This window comes from Haemaphysalis longicornis, unplaced genomic scaffold (assembly GCF_048455015.1).
Source record: "Haemaphysalis longicornis isolate Haplotype H1 unplaced genomic scaffold, Haemaphysalis longicornis Haplotype H1 scaffold_9, whole genome shotgun sequence".
NCBI lineage: Eukaryota > Metazoa > Arthropoda > Arachnida > Ixodida > Ixodidae > Haemaphysalis > Haemaphysalis longicornis.
Window position 1 is genome coordinate 21,804,337 of NW_027526460.1, and position 17,374 is coordinate 21,821,710.

Consider the following 17,374-nt stretch of genomic DNA (forward strand, 5'->3'; position numbering starts at 1 on the left):
TCCATGAAGGATTGTAGGAACATTCCCATCGTGCCACGTCTTCGTTCTTCCATCGTGAAGTTATGTTTCAGCCTATTTATTTTTTGCCTCTGTTTTGTCATAGACCTAGCCCTTGTATGGTCATTTAGCTGAAGTGTTTCTACCCTTGCTTTGCCTTTGTTTAAAAGTTTCCCGTGTCTATGATTAGGGTATACCCAACCGGACCCAGCACCATCCTGCCTACACCTCCTGTGTTGGTTGCGCTCTCTGTCTTGTGTTTGATTTGTTACGGGTAGAAAATGGAAGTAAGGCGATCTTTCAGGCCTACTGTGGCGATCGAGGAGTTTAGCGAGGGGTGAGGAGAGAGAGAGAGAGAGAGAGAGAGAGAGAGAGGAGAGAGAGAGAGGAGAGAGAGAGAGAGAGAGAGAGAGAGAGAGAGAGAGAGAGAGAGAGAGAGAGAGAGAGAGAGAGAGAGAGAGAGAGAGAGAGAGATTGTGACGACTCAGTCTTGATGATGATGCTCGAGACGCGGTCACCTTTCCTTCCTCACGGCGCGCCGGAGTTTGGTTTATTTGCTTTACTCTTTGAGGATGAACTGCCACATATTTATGCATTCTTACAACAGCCGTGGAGGCCGTACGCTCCTAAGACGAACAATCGCTGAATCAGGGGTGGAAATGTTTCACATTTATAAACGAATAGGCTGAATCGTATTCCGTTGATAAAATTATGAAGTACCAGGACGCAATACCGTATTCCGTTCACGAACTCAAAGGTTACGCCCAGCAAGACCTACCCAAATGAACGTCTAAATGCAGATGAAGGATTCGCCGCTTCAATAAATTAAATGTAGTGATTAGTCTCTGGGTGCGCATGGGAGCTGTGATTTGCCGCTGGCATATAGCGCCAGATCAAATGGTACTACCGCGGGGCCATGCACGGGCACAGGGCCATTCGGTTTCAGCAATGAGCGGTAAGTCAAACGTGATTATCATTTGACTTACCGCTTATTGAATTTTGTCACCGTAGAGGTGCAGTTGTGATTTATTCTCTTATCTAGGGTCTAACATTTTATGCCTTTATGAAGGTAATTATATCAAATACTGCTGGAGGGCGATGATTGGAGTGGGGGAGACGACGCTGCTCCCATTATATAATGGCTAATGGCGATTGACTACTGCTTATGGCGATTGACTACAGTAATGAAAACGTATTGTATACCACCCATGAATCGTTTTCTGCTTAAAAAAATTCCGGAGCAGTGTTTATTTCCTCCTACATCTGACAATTTCGCGTAATGAATGATTTGTATAATTTGTTTCCGTTTGCGACGGCCATCATGTTAAATGGGAGGAGTAAAAAAAAAGAATCGTCTGTGTATAGGTTACGTTTCTGGCGCATCAGAGGTTCTTGACATTAATTCGTATCTCATTAACGTCCGTATTTCAGGAACAGTTCTTTTCTCAGCGAAGAGAGGCCCGAGTACAGTTCCTTAAAGCCGCTGACATTATTTGGCCCGAGGCAGGGGTATAACTCTAAAAAGCAGCTCATAGAGGATTCCGGTAAAGTCTGCCCGTGTTTCATGCCTTCGAAAGAAAGCACCGACCGAGATGTATTCACCAAAAATGAATTATGGATATGCTTGTATCGATTCAGTGGAGGATAGTATAAAAATGCACCAATAGGAATGCCACATTAACAAAAAAAAAGTCCGGCCCTACTCTTCATGATTCGGTTCTGCGATTCCCCTCTTCTTGCGAAGCCATGTTACCGGGGAAATGCAGTTGAAAAAAAAATGTTCGTACGAAAGGAATTCATTTCGTGTCGTATACGAACGCTGTCGAGATATCTAGAAAAAGAGGTAAGAGGAGTGAAAAATGCTACTAACAACAATATAACAAAATAAAAAAAGCGAAAAAAAGGCAAACGCAGGGGACCCGCTTGTAAGTAATGTACGCATCAATACCTGTGATACGTGCGTATGTTTTGTGTTTTGGTCGTGTTGCTGGCATGCAGTGAGAATGGTATTTCAGTTTCTTACGCGTCTCCATTATTTAAAGCGAAGCTTTTAATGCCTTGCTGATGGAGACCTTGCCTCAAAACGCAGTGCAGAAGTGCCAGCGTTCTCTGACGATGATGATAAACGCAAATCAAGTGAAAGGTGGCTAAAACACGAAGTTTACTCTAGGCGAAAGCCCATGTCTTCAAAGACCAAAGTAAAAGTCCAAAAAATCAAATCGTTGTGCCCAAGACGCGTTCCCGGGAAGCCAACTTTCACAATGGGTTTCCACAAAGGCACGTTAAACGCTGCAAGAAAAAAAAAAGCGCTTCTCGTGGTTGGAAGCGCACCTCGGTCCCCCGCGTTATGAAGCCGACTTCTATCCGGTTGCACAGTCGAAGCAGTTTGGATTTTGGAGTTTGACTTTGACTCACGTTGCATAAGAGAAAGTTTGACGGTTTAACCATCTTTCTTTGAAGAAACGGTGTGCTTTGTCTGTGTGTACGAATATCTTTGCAATACAAGATTGTGCAGCACATACCCCTGCGGTGGTGCAGTGGGCAACATTTCATAAGCAGGAGCATGCTGCTTTCGCACGACATGCCATGGTTTACACGGCGAAACCGTCTCAGTGTCTAAGGCGTTGTGCTGCTTAACACGAGGACGCGGGTTCGATTCCCGGCCGCGACGGCCGCTTTTCTGATGAAGGCGAAAAGCAAAAACGGCCGTGTGTACGAGATTTAGGCGCGCGTTAAAGATCTCCAGGTGGTCAAAATTAAACCGGAGCCCTCCACTACGGCGCGCCTCATCGCCTGCGTTGCGTCGGCGCGTAAAACCCTACCATCAATCAACCGTCTGTCGTTTTTAAATGCGAATGCATTTATTAGCCGGGGGTTGTCTTGCTCCGTTGGCCGGCGTGCGCCTGAATTCCTCCAGTGCGAGCGCGCTCGCGCCTCGTAGTTCTGCCTTCGTCGTCGTCGTCGTCGTCGTCGTAAATGCGAATGCATTTCTTTCGCCGTCGTCGTCGTCGTCGCACGTACGCTCGCGCCTCGTAGTTCTGCCTTCGTCGTCGTCGTCGTCGTCGTTGGAAATGCGAATGCATTTCTGGACGCGGCTATGGAAAGTGTGCGCGTGCGTTCCAAACCCTCTGACCCCATAGTCTTGGTTGGCGACTTCAACGTTGACGTGCGCAAGAAGAGTGGCGAGTGGCTGGTCGAGTACATGCAGACCAGGTACTCTATGCATTGTCTCTCTGCCGGCTTCGACACGTGCCCCACGGGAGTTGCATTGATCTGGGGCCGAATTCTCCAAAAAACGGGCGTCGCTTTGAAACGACGGGGTAGCGCCATTGAAATGTATGTGTTCTGGGGTTGGGGCCGCCGCTTTGAGGTGGGCAGGGGGAAGATGAGCTGCAAGAGAAGCACTGTGGCAAGGACGCGAAGCGACACCCACTGCCCTCCGTCATTTCACTTGTCGCTTGGCGTCCTTGCCACAGTGCTTTTCTTGCAGCTCCTGCTTCATGCTGCCCACCTCAAAGCGGCGGCCCCAACCCCAGAACACATACATTTCAATGGCGCTACCCCGTCGTTTCAAAGCGACGGCCCGCCGTTTTGGAGAATTGGCCCCCTGGTCTTTACGCGAAACGGTGACGCGCGTATGCTTCTCAAAGACCCTTTGACCGTGCGCTTTAGCGATCACAAGGCAGTGATTGTGGCCGTCAGGTACAACGATAACACAAACAGGTGCTGATGAATAAATGATTACGTTCACACTCTCGTCATTAATTACGCCATTACTCGCAACACACTCATCGGTGCACCCAATGCATTCGCATTTCTGCACGATTCCCTTCGGGGAGGTGCGGGGGAATTTTTTTGTCGTGCCCCAGTGGTACCAAAAAAAAAGAAAGAAAAAAAGGACGTCCCAATCACGACGACGGAGAAACAGTGAAATAAAGGGGAACACCATGCGACCCCGCTTTGAAGGAGAGGGGGAAGGAGCTGAATACCGAAATATGAGTGCGCATATTTTTAGATGACCAAGCGTCTCCCTCGCGGCACCGTTTGCGGCATGCTTCGTTTTCAATAAAAATGCAGGTGCCACACTTGGCCGGAAATCCAATACCGGGCTTTAGGTGAACAGCATAACTCCCGGGTATTTATCGGCTTGAGATGTGTTTTTAATATTGCTTTCTCTTTTCAGGCTGGAACAATACCGCTTAAAGGTTGCAGGAACACCCTTCGCAATCGCTTCTCGATGATTCAATTTGTATTTGCTGGTACGTTTGATATTTTGCTTGTACGTTGGCAGAGCAGAGGCTGCCTGACCGGCTGCACCACGTAACCAAAGAGGCTGGGAGCGCAATATGCTTACGTCATCATTTTAGATGAAAGCACAAGTGGCCACAACCGCTACAAACACGCAGGCGTCGATTGTGTGGGGATGTTGCGTCAATGTCCAAGGTATGAAGCTCATGTAAGGCGTGCGTCTGCGCTTCGCGTAGACGTCGTGGATGCGTTGAGTTTGGAGTTATCCCAGCCGCACCCACGTGAGCGTGCGCGCCGTAAGGAGCGCCCGGCGTCGTCCAGGCTTGCGTGTGGTCTTGCGCCACGTGAGGAGCTCGCAAAAAAAAAAAATACCAAGAAAACATACCGAGCGCAGATGAGTGTGCGCCTCGTGAGGAGCGACCAGATTCGTTCAGCTCGGTTTTCGAGAACACTGTGACCAGCGCTCGTGGCATGATCTCTCGCGTGCTGTTCTTCTCGCCAGTTCATGTGGGTTCGCCCCTGAAGTGGGGAGCAGAGACGTAAAGATCGCGAAGCTGGCAGTGCTGTGTTCTCGAAAACCGAGCTGAACGAAGCTGGTCGCTCCTCACGAGGCGCACACTCATCTGCGCTCGGTATGTTTTCTTGGTATTTTTTTTTTTGCGAGCTCCTCACGTGGCGCAAGACCACACGCAAGCCTGGACGACGCCGGGCGCTCCTTACGGCGCGCACGCTCACGTGGGCGCGGCTGGGATATGTTTTCTCGTAACCCTCCACGGCGAAAATAAAACCTTAAACATCTCTGCTGTTAAAAGAAGTCTAGAAATTCTATTTCAGCGCTAGGAAGAAAAAAGGAACTCCACGTGTGCCACACCCACTCCGTGCTTCGATGTCACTGCCTTCCGTAGGTGCCTCGCTACCATAAAAGTTTCCTAAAGCCATAACACAAATTCGACTAAACGCCTGCTAAATGGGATAATACGGTCAATAAAACGCATGCTGTAAAATGGAGAACGTGTGCGACATGCGGACGCACGCTCTTGGAATTCCGCGCTCGAGTTTAGGTTGTCGTCGTTAGTATTCTCGCGGCTGTTTGAAGTTCCGCCGACGCGTCAGGTGGGAGGCGTGTTCTCGCCCACGCTTTTTCAGTAATTCCTGTCGGACGAGCTCAGGTAACAAGGTCTTCTTTTCCTTCTATCTAACTCACGCACCCGCTGACGTAACTGATGTCCTTCGGAGTATACACGGGGATGTTATTTTCTCTGGGCTTTAAATATTGGGGCCTCGCTCGCTTCTTTGTGTAAGAAGGAAGCAAATCTGCCATATCAAGAACCGAACCCGAGCCAGCCTCTAACGCGGAGAAGAGCTCTACGCTCTTTTCTTTTTGGAAACATAGTGTCGGCTATCGCAAACCGATCCTCCCACTTCCGCATCCGGAACCCGAAAGCACAGGAAGACACATCCGCTGGCAACGGATGAGAGCGGCTCAGGGGCGTTCGTAGCTGGGCCCTGAGCTGTTTCATGCATGACTTAGCCATGGTACCCGCCGCGGTGGCTCTGTGGCTAAGGCTTTGTGCTGCTGAGCACGAGTTTGCGGGTTCGATTCTCGGCCGCGGCGGCCGCTTTTCTGATGGAGGCGAAAAGCGAAAATGCCCGTGTGTACGAGATTTCGGGGCACGTTAAAGATCCCCAAGTGGTCAAAATTGATGCGGAGCCCTCCACTACCCCACAATCAATCAATCAATCAACTTATCCAAGGTAATGCGGTGTAATATCGATAACAAAAATATTAGGGGGCCATTTCAGTCAGCGAAGGCTGATGAACGGCGAAGCTGAATAAAATATACATCACACACATTGTTAGAGAATGCTCCTGTATTTATTTTTGATGCCATTAGGCAGTGATACTAACTGTGGCTTTGTGATTACCTAATGATAGTTGGGAGAACTGGAATTTACTCATATTCAGCGTTCTCGCTCAAACTTCCGACCTCTCAGGACCCTAGAAAAACTACTTCAAGAAAGTGATAGTTGGCATAAAGCGAGAAGTCCACGTGAAGATGAAAAAAGTGAGAGAATATTCCAGGATTCTGAATTTTTCGTATGTAATTCGCTGTCAAATCTTACTCCTCATGCATTTCTATGGGATAGTTTCCATGGCTCAGGAACCGAGTCGCGCAACGTGCGAGACTTGAAACTGCGCACAAATCATGCTTTCACCCCCCATATTAGCTGCACCAAATAACTCTACATTTCGCTAAATAACTACAGAGTAATCACTGTTTAAAGAACTGCCATGAGCGGGAAAGCTGCACATGTCCTAGCACATAGATAGGGGGTGCCCGTCCCTTCCGGAGAAGGCCAAGTTTTGACAGCAGGCGAGTATTTCATAGCTTTTGCTACTTTACTCTGAACTACTTAGCTATGAAAAGTCATCGAAATTCCACGTAATGCTCTTGAACATGATAAGCAAACGATTACAAGCAAATGTCACTGGCCTTAATGACAAAGTCTTCTTAGAGGCCAAATGTCATGAAATTTGTTTCATGCATTACATAACACGAATTGCGTGTCATGCAAGGTCATACAATGTTTTTGCGTCTCATGTCCCATCCCACCCAATGGGATCTTTGAGGTATCTATAAATAAATAAGCATACATAAATTGCTTCGGGGAAAGTCTTATAAAACGAGAGTTACAGCCATTTTTCGATGGCCATTCGCGATAAAGTTGGCTTTGCCGCAAAGCGCTTTTGTTGAGGCGAACTGTTGACGCAGAGCAAAAATGCACAGAACGCTAGCCGTAAGCAGCCTCGCTGTAACATTCCGGCATTTCTTCTGAACTGGTTCTTCGCAACGAACGACGGATCGCTCCAGGAACACTGTAAGCCAGATTGTGCAAACTTCCAGAGCGCCAGAAAGGGGATACAACAAATGGTTCCCCACACCAGCCGTGGAAACCTCGTCACGACGGAAGCGGGGAAGGGGATTCAGATGGTGGAGAAACGCTCCGTTTCCACGTCGCAGGTTGCAGTTCACGCGGTTCGTGGATTCATTCGGCTTGGTCACCAGCTGCCGTCTTGGCCGTCGCTGCGCGCCTTGGCTTCGCGAAGGAAGAACGACACGAGGGCAAGACGGCGGGTTATCAAGGCTACCAGGAAAGGTACTAACTAATGCGGAGCCCTGAATGGGGAAAGCGGCGGCAAACTCCGGGAATACATTAGCGACTAAGGGTTCAGCAGTGAAATTTGCTACGGCCTGGGTTTCGGGTTTCCCGGGACTGAGTAGACTTCCAGATGATTGTTCTAGAACTTCCCAACTAATGTGCTTCCAAATTTCTCGCAGCAAGTGAAATAACACGCGTTAGCCATTAACGTCTGGTGCAGGAAAAGCCTTCACAGACCTGCCTTGAGCATTATAAAACATCGGCTGTGCATAAGTCTTAACCCGTCCATTACATTTTTCACAGATTTCCGTTTGAAATAAAGATCACTGAAACGATGTAGGGACGCCAGACACAAAGATTAAGCACAACATATGCTTGACGTTTAAGTGACCAACATTAATGCCTTGATGTCGCTGGAAGCAATGCGAGAAAGATTTGCCTTATTTGCGGGTAAAATTCGTGCGCATGAGAGAGTTCTTTCCCTGCGATTCATTTTTTGTGCGGCAGTTTGGATTCTTAACCATTCCAGGTGTAATTTACGATTCGAGAAGTTCTGCGCCGTTCAAAGGACGCGCGCTTCGCTCCAGACAATTTCAATTGATTGGGCATGCGCAGGAAAACAGTTCGTGGTCCCATCTTCCTTTGTCACACCGTAGTGGTGCTGCTTGAGTAGTTGGAGGAAACTCACCGATTCACCAGTGTAGACATTATTGCAATTCACGCATTGTATTTCGTGGACCATTCCCGATTATTTTTTGTAACTTTGCGTTCCTCGCTGTAAGTTCTCTCTTTGCAGATGCATTCTTGCACCTAGTGTTCACGATGAACGCCGACTAGCCATTATCTGATGTGTGTAAACATGAATTCAAAATGTTCCTATCAACCCGAAGTTTGTGGCATTTTATTTCGTTGCAGTCAAGATGTCTGTGTTTGGCGTCCTGGCGTCAAAAAACTGTTTTCTTGCTATGGTCAGCGGGCCAATGTTGTTTCACTGGCCTTTTCATACCAGAAGGGTTCTCATCCAACTTGAAAATGGAAATAAAAAAACCACAACCACACAACGGTGTAAAAAAAGAAATGAAAACGTCTCAGTACCAATAGTTCATCGAAGCACGGCCACTCTATCGAACAGAGGTATACCGCAAATAGGGAACACATTTCACTGGGGCCGTCATTTTTATCCTGTCTTGGACCGAACCTTCTATTACCGTTTTGTCAAGACGGAAATATACTGTCATTAAATGATCCCCTCTTCCTTCATGCACTTTTCAAAAAGGAGCTGAGCTCCTCACTCAGAACAGCCGCGCTCCAACCGCGATTTATCTAAAGACGAACAGACGCACGACTTTTGGGGGGGCTGCGCTCGGAGGTTGGAAGAAGTTTCTAGCGTTCCTACCAACAAACCCGCAGGGCGTGTCGCAAGCAGCGGTGCGCGCGAGAAAGGGCTCGCTCCAGTTGCGTTTTCCTACCCTGCAATTTCTCGCGCCAAATCAGAGCGCGCAGAGGGGCTCCTTGAGCAACGTTGAGGGTGACGTGACTACAGGGCTTAGAGCCAGTAAGTATCATCACTTCGTGGCGAACGGGTACCTCATCGTGGTTTAGGTTGCTCAAATTAATCTAAGTCACGGGGAAACACTTCGGTGTTGAGTTGCCTAAGAGGCAGAGCACGAGAAGCAGAACAACGCCGAGACCTTCTTTCCTTGCAGAGGTGGCGCGTTAAGCCGAGATGGCGTGACAAATCTAGCGTACTTTCAAACCTGCTGCGAAATGAACGCGCCGGAAAATGCGGTGAAGTCTGGCGGTGTGGAAGCAAGACGTAAATGCGTGGACGAAATGGAATTCGGGGAGAAGCTGTCTTTTATTTTTTTAATGATCCAGTCGCTCGCTGGTGTGGAGTAACGCGTAACGCTTTAAACTGTCTTATTTTGCTAGATGATCACAAATGTCCCTGGCGGGTTTCCTTAGAGCTCTTACGTAACAAACCAAGAAGCAGATGGGCTTAACGTCCTTGCGTAAAGTGGAGGTCTGACGTGTGTCTTTAAATACGACGAGCAGAAATAGAAACAGTCCACAACGCATGTAAAAAGGCGGGTAGTGTGATTTCTTAATAGAACAGAGAAAAAAGACGCGCGGAGAAATTAATGAAACCAACGAATAGACGTATCCGCATGCATTTCGCGCGCGATAACATAATTTCAAAAGCCTCCGGAGATACGCCACCTAAGCAACGTAAATGTTATAGGCATAGTTGTTTATTTATATGCGTTGTACCCGCTTCCCCTTTAGTTGCTTGCGTAGATGGTCAAAACTCGTATTAGCTTCTAAAGAAAAACACGTGCGCAAAGAAATAAAGCCTGCCCAGAAGATTGTGAAGTATGTGGTTCAAATTTAAAGAACAGACGAACACATTCTGCATAAATGCAAGCATTGATGGCGCGTATAAAATGAACTATCAATCCGAAGTTTGTCGCGGACCCCGATAACGAAGCTCGAGGAGCGCCCCGCCGTTTTTTCCCCGCCAGGCAAAAGGTGCGAAGAAAGCGGCAAGGAAGCGGGGCCTCCCCGTACACGTGGCGCCACTTTCACCAGCCGCCTTCTTTGTAATCCGATTAGCATTACCGCGCTATCTCCATTATCGGTAAATATATTTTCACGGGGCATGGAGTCAACTCGACTTTTAAACCGGGTAGAGGGATTAAAGGGGTGGGTTGGGTGAGTGAATTACCCCGATTTCAAAAACAAATCTTTCATGCAGCCCTAGGAGCGACAATCGCATCACCTTGTTAGCAGTCATCAGAGATGGGGTATGTCGAAAAATTTCGAAACCAAACACAGATATAAAAGCAATCAACGTCCACATCAGCTCACGCTCTTATTTACTTCTTGTATGAATTTACTTCTTGTATAAGGCGTGCAACCATGGTGAGGATAATACAGGATGATAGCAAACTTTCAGAAACATCCTTAACACGCCGGTACATGGCCGGTACAACAATGAGTATGCAACTACAAGTCGCATAATTTTGCTTGTTTTCATTGTTGGGGCTGTTGTGCGCACAGTGAGGTATGCAGCACTCCAGGGGCTGTTCAGGTGGCGGGACAAGCAACATCTGCTAACGATAGTTCGAGTAGTGCGTTCCTCCTTCAGCTAAATGTCCCGAAGAAAGTGCAAGGCGGGGGCGGAAGAAGCGAAGTGTTCGCAGTAATAATTTAGTACTATTTTTTTTTTGCACAGGTAATCTAAGCACTGGGATAAGGAGAGAGCAAGATATCTCCGCAGCAGCGAGTGTCAACACAGTCGTATGTGTATGTATGTATGCTTGTGTTTATTGGCGCATGGGTATCTAAGACCAAAGAGCGCCAAAACTATGTTACGTGGTCCTTCAATAGTAAGGTTTCATCATAAAATATGTATGATATGGGAGTGATATATCCTAAAATATTGTATATATTGGTGTAGATTCTGATTGTAGGGTTTAACGCGCCGACGAAGCGCAGGCGATGAGGCGCGCCGTAGTGGAGGGCTCCGGATTAATTTTGACCACCTGGGGATCTTTAACGTGCGCCGAAATCTCGTACACACGGGCGTTTTTGCTTTTCGCCTCCATCAGAAAAGCGGACGCCGCGGCCGGGAATCGAATATATAGGTGTAGAGGGCCCGTAGATTAAAGCATGAAGATGTTCATAATGGCTGCTGAAGAGGATTATGGATGAAAAGGTTACTGCAGCTCGGTCCGAAGAGCCTGCTACGCGAGCTGGCTCCGATGTGCGAAGAAAGGTAACATCAGGGCCTTGCTCAATGCTCGTAGGCTCTGAAGTCACGCTCTGTACGAGATGAGCTTCAGAAACGTGATGTCTGCAAGATAACTTAAAAGGCATTTGTTTGTCAACATAGGTTCATCTCCTGAAAACAGTGAAGGGTGTAGTGGAATGTTGTAGCTATAGATTTTAGGGAAGTGCCGTTTTGTAGTCTCATTGCAAAATCTGCACTCAATTAATACATGGAGGACGGAAAGCCATTCTCTGCAATTGTCACAAACTGGTAGAGTGTACCATTCAAAAGATATGCGTGTGTAGCCTAAGTGTCACCTGTTCGCAGCCTGCAAGTCGAGACTGTGCTGTCTTGCGATCTGCTTCACGAGTCACACGATGACGAACCCTCAGGAGAACACTAATCACACCCACGGACCATTGAGCCTTCATAACAACGTATTTGGGTTATAACTAGTCTTGAAAAATGACTTCGACATAGTTTAAACTGTTTTTTTTTTTAAGTTTTAAGCGAAAAGTATGACCGCCACATATATCCAAGTAAGAACGGCGGGAGGCTTCCTGGTGCAATAACTTACGCCCCACTGAACATCAGGTGCCACGAAAATCCTCCTCGGCGCAGTTTTCGCGTTCTGACTTAACTCAGAAAAAAATGCACAAAACACGTCATGTTCGAGGGTACATTGCACGTGTTATGCAACGACTTTGTTCCAACGGCCCGTCACTTCGCTGAAAACCCGGGCAACACCACCGCATTCCGCCGGGATGGGTAATATAATCCCGTCCATCGCACCGAGCTCTTCCTGTCATGGGCTCCCATCAATGAAAACAGTGCTTTGGAGACATCAACTTTTACAAGAAAACTTACTTTTCGGGTTGCATTGCTCGCAATGCTTTATCATAAATTATGCTGTGCGCTTCATGCCATGAAAAGATGCCATCTGCGCGTACGTGCGTCAGTATTGGCCCCACATACGTGCTGACATCATCACAATGACCCACCACTCGCTAACCAGGTGGTTTTGAAGCGTGACCAGGCTCTTCCTTATGACAGCTGGCGAGGGATCAGTGGACAGAAAAACGACGTTTTGCCTCTTCAGGATCGTGGTCCTGCGCCTCATCATAAGGAAGGATGGGTTGTAAAAGCATCCATCCGCTGCATGTAATCATATCCGATGCTTTTAACAATTCCTCCCGCAGCGAAATCAACCGCGTGCTTTTCGGCATCCCAGTTTGATGCCAGGCTGTCACCTGTGTATTACGTTGCCCAACTGTTCGGTATTGATACTAATTTCTCGTTGCTCGTTCAGCGTGCCTCTAACTACATGTATCAGCTTTTACTCTCTGCGCTCTTTGAGTGTGGCGCTGCAGATATTTACAGTTACAAGAAATCGTTCTGGCTTGCTTAACGGAACAGTCGAGGAGATTGTGAGATTGTAAATAACAAATGTAGAACTTCATGAGCGTCAAGGTCTCACTTAGAACAATGATAACGAAATAACAATTGGAGAAAAGCGAAATCGGAAGGATGATAGAATTTCGTGCAACACCAATGCTTCTATAGTATGTTTCATTGAGTTCGCGTAGTTCTGTAGATGCTGCCAGGCGGGGAAGGGTGTAGCCAACAATGCAGAAAAAAGTATGTGCAGAGACGGTCGTCTGCTTCATCCTAATGGAAGCACATGCCGTGGGCGTGGCATCTGCGAAGGAAAGTCGTTCATGGAGCACCTGCGGCCCTCATTTGCCGGAGGCGCTGTGCTTGCTGCCCGTAGTGGCTGATTCACGCTGTATCTTCCCCAACGCCTACATAAAGTTTACGAACCGGTGCGCATACAGAATATCCCCCAAAGAACGTTTCCGTAAGTAAAAGACGTTGTTACATTCTTCCTCGCATCTTATACCTACTGTAGTTGGGAAAAACGCATAAATCAAGGTATTTCACCGTAGCGCAGCTCTCTGGTTGCAACTAAAAAAGGTGGCCGTCGTAGGCTCCGTTGGATTATTTTGCAGCGCAGTATCTTGTGTTTCACAACAATTCGACCTGCAGAATACTATTGCCCGCACTAAGAATACAAAATATTATATTGAAACTGGGAAAACCCTGCAAGCGATGTACTTTTTACAGAAGACCAGACGGGCGGCGGTTTTTTTCCGCCGGCAAGTCCCTCGGCAGAACAACGTCTAAGAAGTATGCCATACAGCAAATTGTTTCACATGAGACACTCATGCTGAGAAACTTGCAAGGTCCCGATGAATCCTTTTGGCTTCAGAAGGTGACAGATGAAGTGTGCTATAGAATAAAGGCTTTACGCGAAGGACCAGCATGAAGGCAGCGCCCAAAATAAGAACTTATTTGTATTCAAACAATTTATCATCTTTTTTACCTGAGGCTTCAGCTCTCACATTGTTACGTGACGCCAGTGACGCCATAATAGCATCCTCAAAGCACAGGCAAGAAATGGGCTAGTTTACTACACTTTCAGGGCAACGGATTTACTACACTTTCAGGGCAACACCCTCACAAAATACGCCGCACACGCACTTGATTCCACGTAGCGAATAGGTTGTAGAGAAGTCTCAGTATACCTTTGTTCTAGAAATTATAGCATCTGCTTCGATATCTTGCAATATGACGGGGCCTCAAAACATCGGCCGGTGAGCCCGCCAGGCATGATGCCCATTTGCGCCTGAACCCGTTCTTATAGACAATGGACGCACGCAGCGCGGTGCCGCTGATGTAGACCAGTGAGCTGCTACGATAATGCTACAATATTGGACGCACTGCACCTACATAAAAAATATTTTCTTGTTTTAGTTCTTTTTTCCTGTTGCGGCAGATCTTATTCTAGAAGTGTAATAGTGGAGTGCAAAGACAGTCACATTCCTGAATGAACTGTACGAATCTACCCCTCTCTTGTCTCACCCGGTTACCCGCTTTCTAACGCTTTTTTGTATGTTTCGAGAAAGAAAAAACCTTTAAAATTGTGGCCCTTTATTGCGGATGGTGTTTTATGCTTAGGGTGATCCGCCTGGTTTCAGCAAAACGCTTTAAGTTATTTGGCGGCACACCCCACACCCTTGGCCTATTACTCGTTTGTGGCTCTAAGTTCTTTGCTTGCAACTCAATAACGACAGCTCACTTAATCAAGGCTCAACGGCACAATAACGGACACCGCTTCGCATAGAACGGAAAATAGAGATTTCTTACCGTTACAGCGGACTTGTTTTTCTTTTGTCCGGCAGCGTGTATCCATTTATCCAATCATTCCAGTAAAAGACACACGCACGTTGGTACGCGCGGTCTTGTCACTCCAACACACACGGGCTAAACGCTTACTGGAGAAAAGTCCCCGTCGGAGCAACACGACGCCACTCACAAACTTCCACAAGAAACGCTTGCCGAGCTTCGACGGGAAAAGCGGCGCGACGGGACCTTGGACCTCTCAGAAGCAACATTCGAACTTGGCCCGCAAAGCGTGCGTATCCCTGTGGCGCCGGACGCTCTCTCCGGCGACCGGCCTGGCCGCCTGTTGGCCGCTCCAATACGCCGAGGGAAGAGGAGGCAGAGCATCCTTCGCAGCCTCTTCCAGAGGGCGCTGGATGCTCCCGCCGAGACACATGACGAAATAACCAATAAAGGGCGCCGCAGCCGCTTGACACCGCGTTGCCATGGAAACAAAGGAAGAGGCTGGCGGCGCGGCTGGTTCGACCGGTCTATTCCAACGAAAGCGCTCCTGTCGTCGTTTCAAAACTGCCTACATCCATTGTTTCGTAAGGAATAGCGTCTACACTCTCACGGCTGTGCGTTTGGGAATATTCGCCGTGTTTTCCTTTATATCGAAAAAAGGGGTGCCGTATCGCGGTTCGCCAAACTTATTACCAAAGCGCCAACTGGTGACCTCGCTCACCGAACCACTCGACCAACGTGGATCCCAAAAGCTGTTAAGTAGTTTCTTGCAGGATTAAAATAAAATGAAGCAAGAATAGAGGAGTTTACCCATTGTTGTCTGGTGTGTTGCTTGCCTGAAACATAATAAAATAACGGCTGGAAAGGCAGTTTACGCATTAGTAGACAACTGTCAGAATTACTGTACCATTTTTTTTTTGCAGACTGTTACCTGGCATAGAAACGCGGGTATAATTTGCTTTTTCTGAGCGTGAAAGGAAGCTGCATACCGAAGTCGCCAAATTTCGGGGTCGGCGCGATTCTCCTGCTGAATCAACTTACATGCCATGCATGAATGTTCAAAGCAACCATGAACGCAACATAAACCGTGACTTTGTTTTATTTGAAAGTAACGGCCTTTGGTAACGCACCCTACGTTATACCAGCCCCGCAGGACGCTGAATCCACCAAAAACAATATTTTCATGAAGCCAAAGACGATGCAGTTGTCTTTAAGGGAAAGAAGTTTATTGGAGCGAACTTGTCCTCTCCTTACAACTCAAAGAATACACAGGAGGTGAAGCAGCAGTAAACAGAGTGACGTGCGCTAACCAGCGTCGGCGATAGTAATACCGCGGCGTCTGCTCTGCAGGCTTTTTATCTTTCGGCGCGCGTGATTCTCGAACCGTCGATTCACATCCAGAACATTGTAGATCAAGGAAGATTATTCTACGCTAGTGATGTTAGGGCGAAACAGACTTCTTATCAGAATGAGATAGCCCGTGCGGCATAAAAATAAAAAATGGAACACGCGCTTCGCTTGGGACACACATAACAGAGCCGGGCGCGGCGGGGCATTAAAAACAAACAATAAATAAACAAACCCGTACATGGTTCGCGGCATTATTAAGTGTAGGAAAACCTTCAAGTTTGACTCTAACCGACTTCAGCGGGGACGTAATGTGGGAAAGCAGATTTTTCAGGCATTTCTTCTTACGTTAGCAATAAAGAGGTACGGTAAAACATAATTGGAAGCACCACTAAATCTCACAAACCGGATTTTTAGCTGTGGCTTTGGTCGGCGGCTGCAATCACGTAAATAAGTCCTTATTGTGTCACAAGAGCCGTGGATGAAAGTGCCTTTTGGTTCGCAAAAACTTCATTTATTTTCCCGATTATCTAGCCAAATTGTTTAAAGTTGCCCTTATGATCGATATTTTTCGTATTGAGACAAAGCCATCTTTTGCATTGTTACGACTCAGCGCGCCGCTATTCTGTTCAAGCGTAGTGCTTGCGTGCTTGGTGGCAGAGCCCACCGTGTGTGCACCCTTCCGCGTGGGCGTTTTGTTGGCGGTGACTCAAGCCGTTGCGGCGATAGCGAACGGTTCAAGTTGAAACATGTAACGGTGGGGCGGACACGGCAAAAAGATCTGCCCCCGGTCTCAGACTTAGCGAGTGCCGATGCTGCCGGCCCCTCCCGAACTCTGGAAAGAAGGTTGTGTTTGTCTGTACTATTTACGGGCCGGGTGCACAGTAGCATTGTGAAAGGAGCGCAGCCGTTACGGTGTTTGTGAATAGGGCTCCTGCGCTGGAGTTTTGGTGACATGCAGCGCCCCTAGTGGCCGACGCCTCTGGGTAGTACAAAAGCAGACGACCCTCACCGCTCTCCATGTGCTTTCAATTACAAGCCAGAGCGAAAGTTGTTTGTACTTAATTTAATCACATTGTTGTGCGTTTAAGTGACTCCATACTGAATAAAATGCCCTTAAAGCAGTTGCAGACGCTAAAAAAAATTATATCCGCTACAAGCCCATTTATCGGCTTTCTTTAGAGTGAGCTGTCGCGATCTTAGCGACGTGGGACAGTATCCCCAAGTCCTGTGGTTTAACTCCCTGACGATATTTATCGTTCTTTCTTCTTGCGTACCGTTGACAAAGAACTGTTCCTTCTTTCCTGTCTTTCCCTCTGTTCCTTATCTCCACTTTCCCTGTGTTTACAGCGGCGGACGCCACCTCTGTAGCCCGGCCGTGAGTCGGGAGAGAGAAAACGGAGAGAAGCGTCTTTCGAAGGGTGAGACAGTGGAACCTAGCCATCCTGATATGCTACCTCGGAGCTACACCACCGCGCGACAGAACCGCAGACACCGAAACAATTCGGCATGTGAGTTTAGGGATTCCCATTTACACCGATTTGAACTAGTTAGTTTAGTAAGTTTGAGAATTGCGGGAAAGCTGAGGGAACTTTTCTAATCGCTATTTATCAGAACCAGTTGCTACTTTCGCCTTTTGTAATGCCTCTTAAAACACAACCG

The 17,374-nt window shown here is 47.6% G+C and overlaps 1 long non-coding RNA gene across 2 annotated transcripts in view; it reads left to right on the forward strand.

Annotated features, from left to right (window-relative positions):
• Positions 1 to 17,374, forward strand: part of LOC144153793 (uncharacterized) — a 361,456-nt gene that overhangs the window by 173,056 nt on the left and 171,026 nt on the right. The window contains exon 2 of one of the 2 annotated variants that reach the window (XR_013319376.1): positions 7,269 to 7,404. The exons of the other annotated variant lie outside the window; for it this stretch is intronic. This is a non-coding gene — a long non-coding RNA (uncharacterized LOC144153793). The remainder of the gene's footprint in view (positions 1 to 7,268; positions 7,405 to 17,374) is intronic. 2 annotated transcript variants of the gene reach the window in all.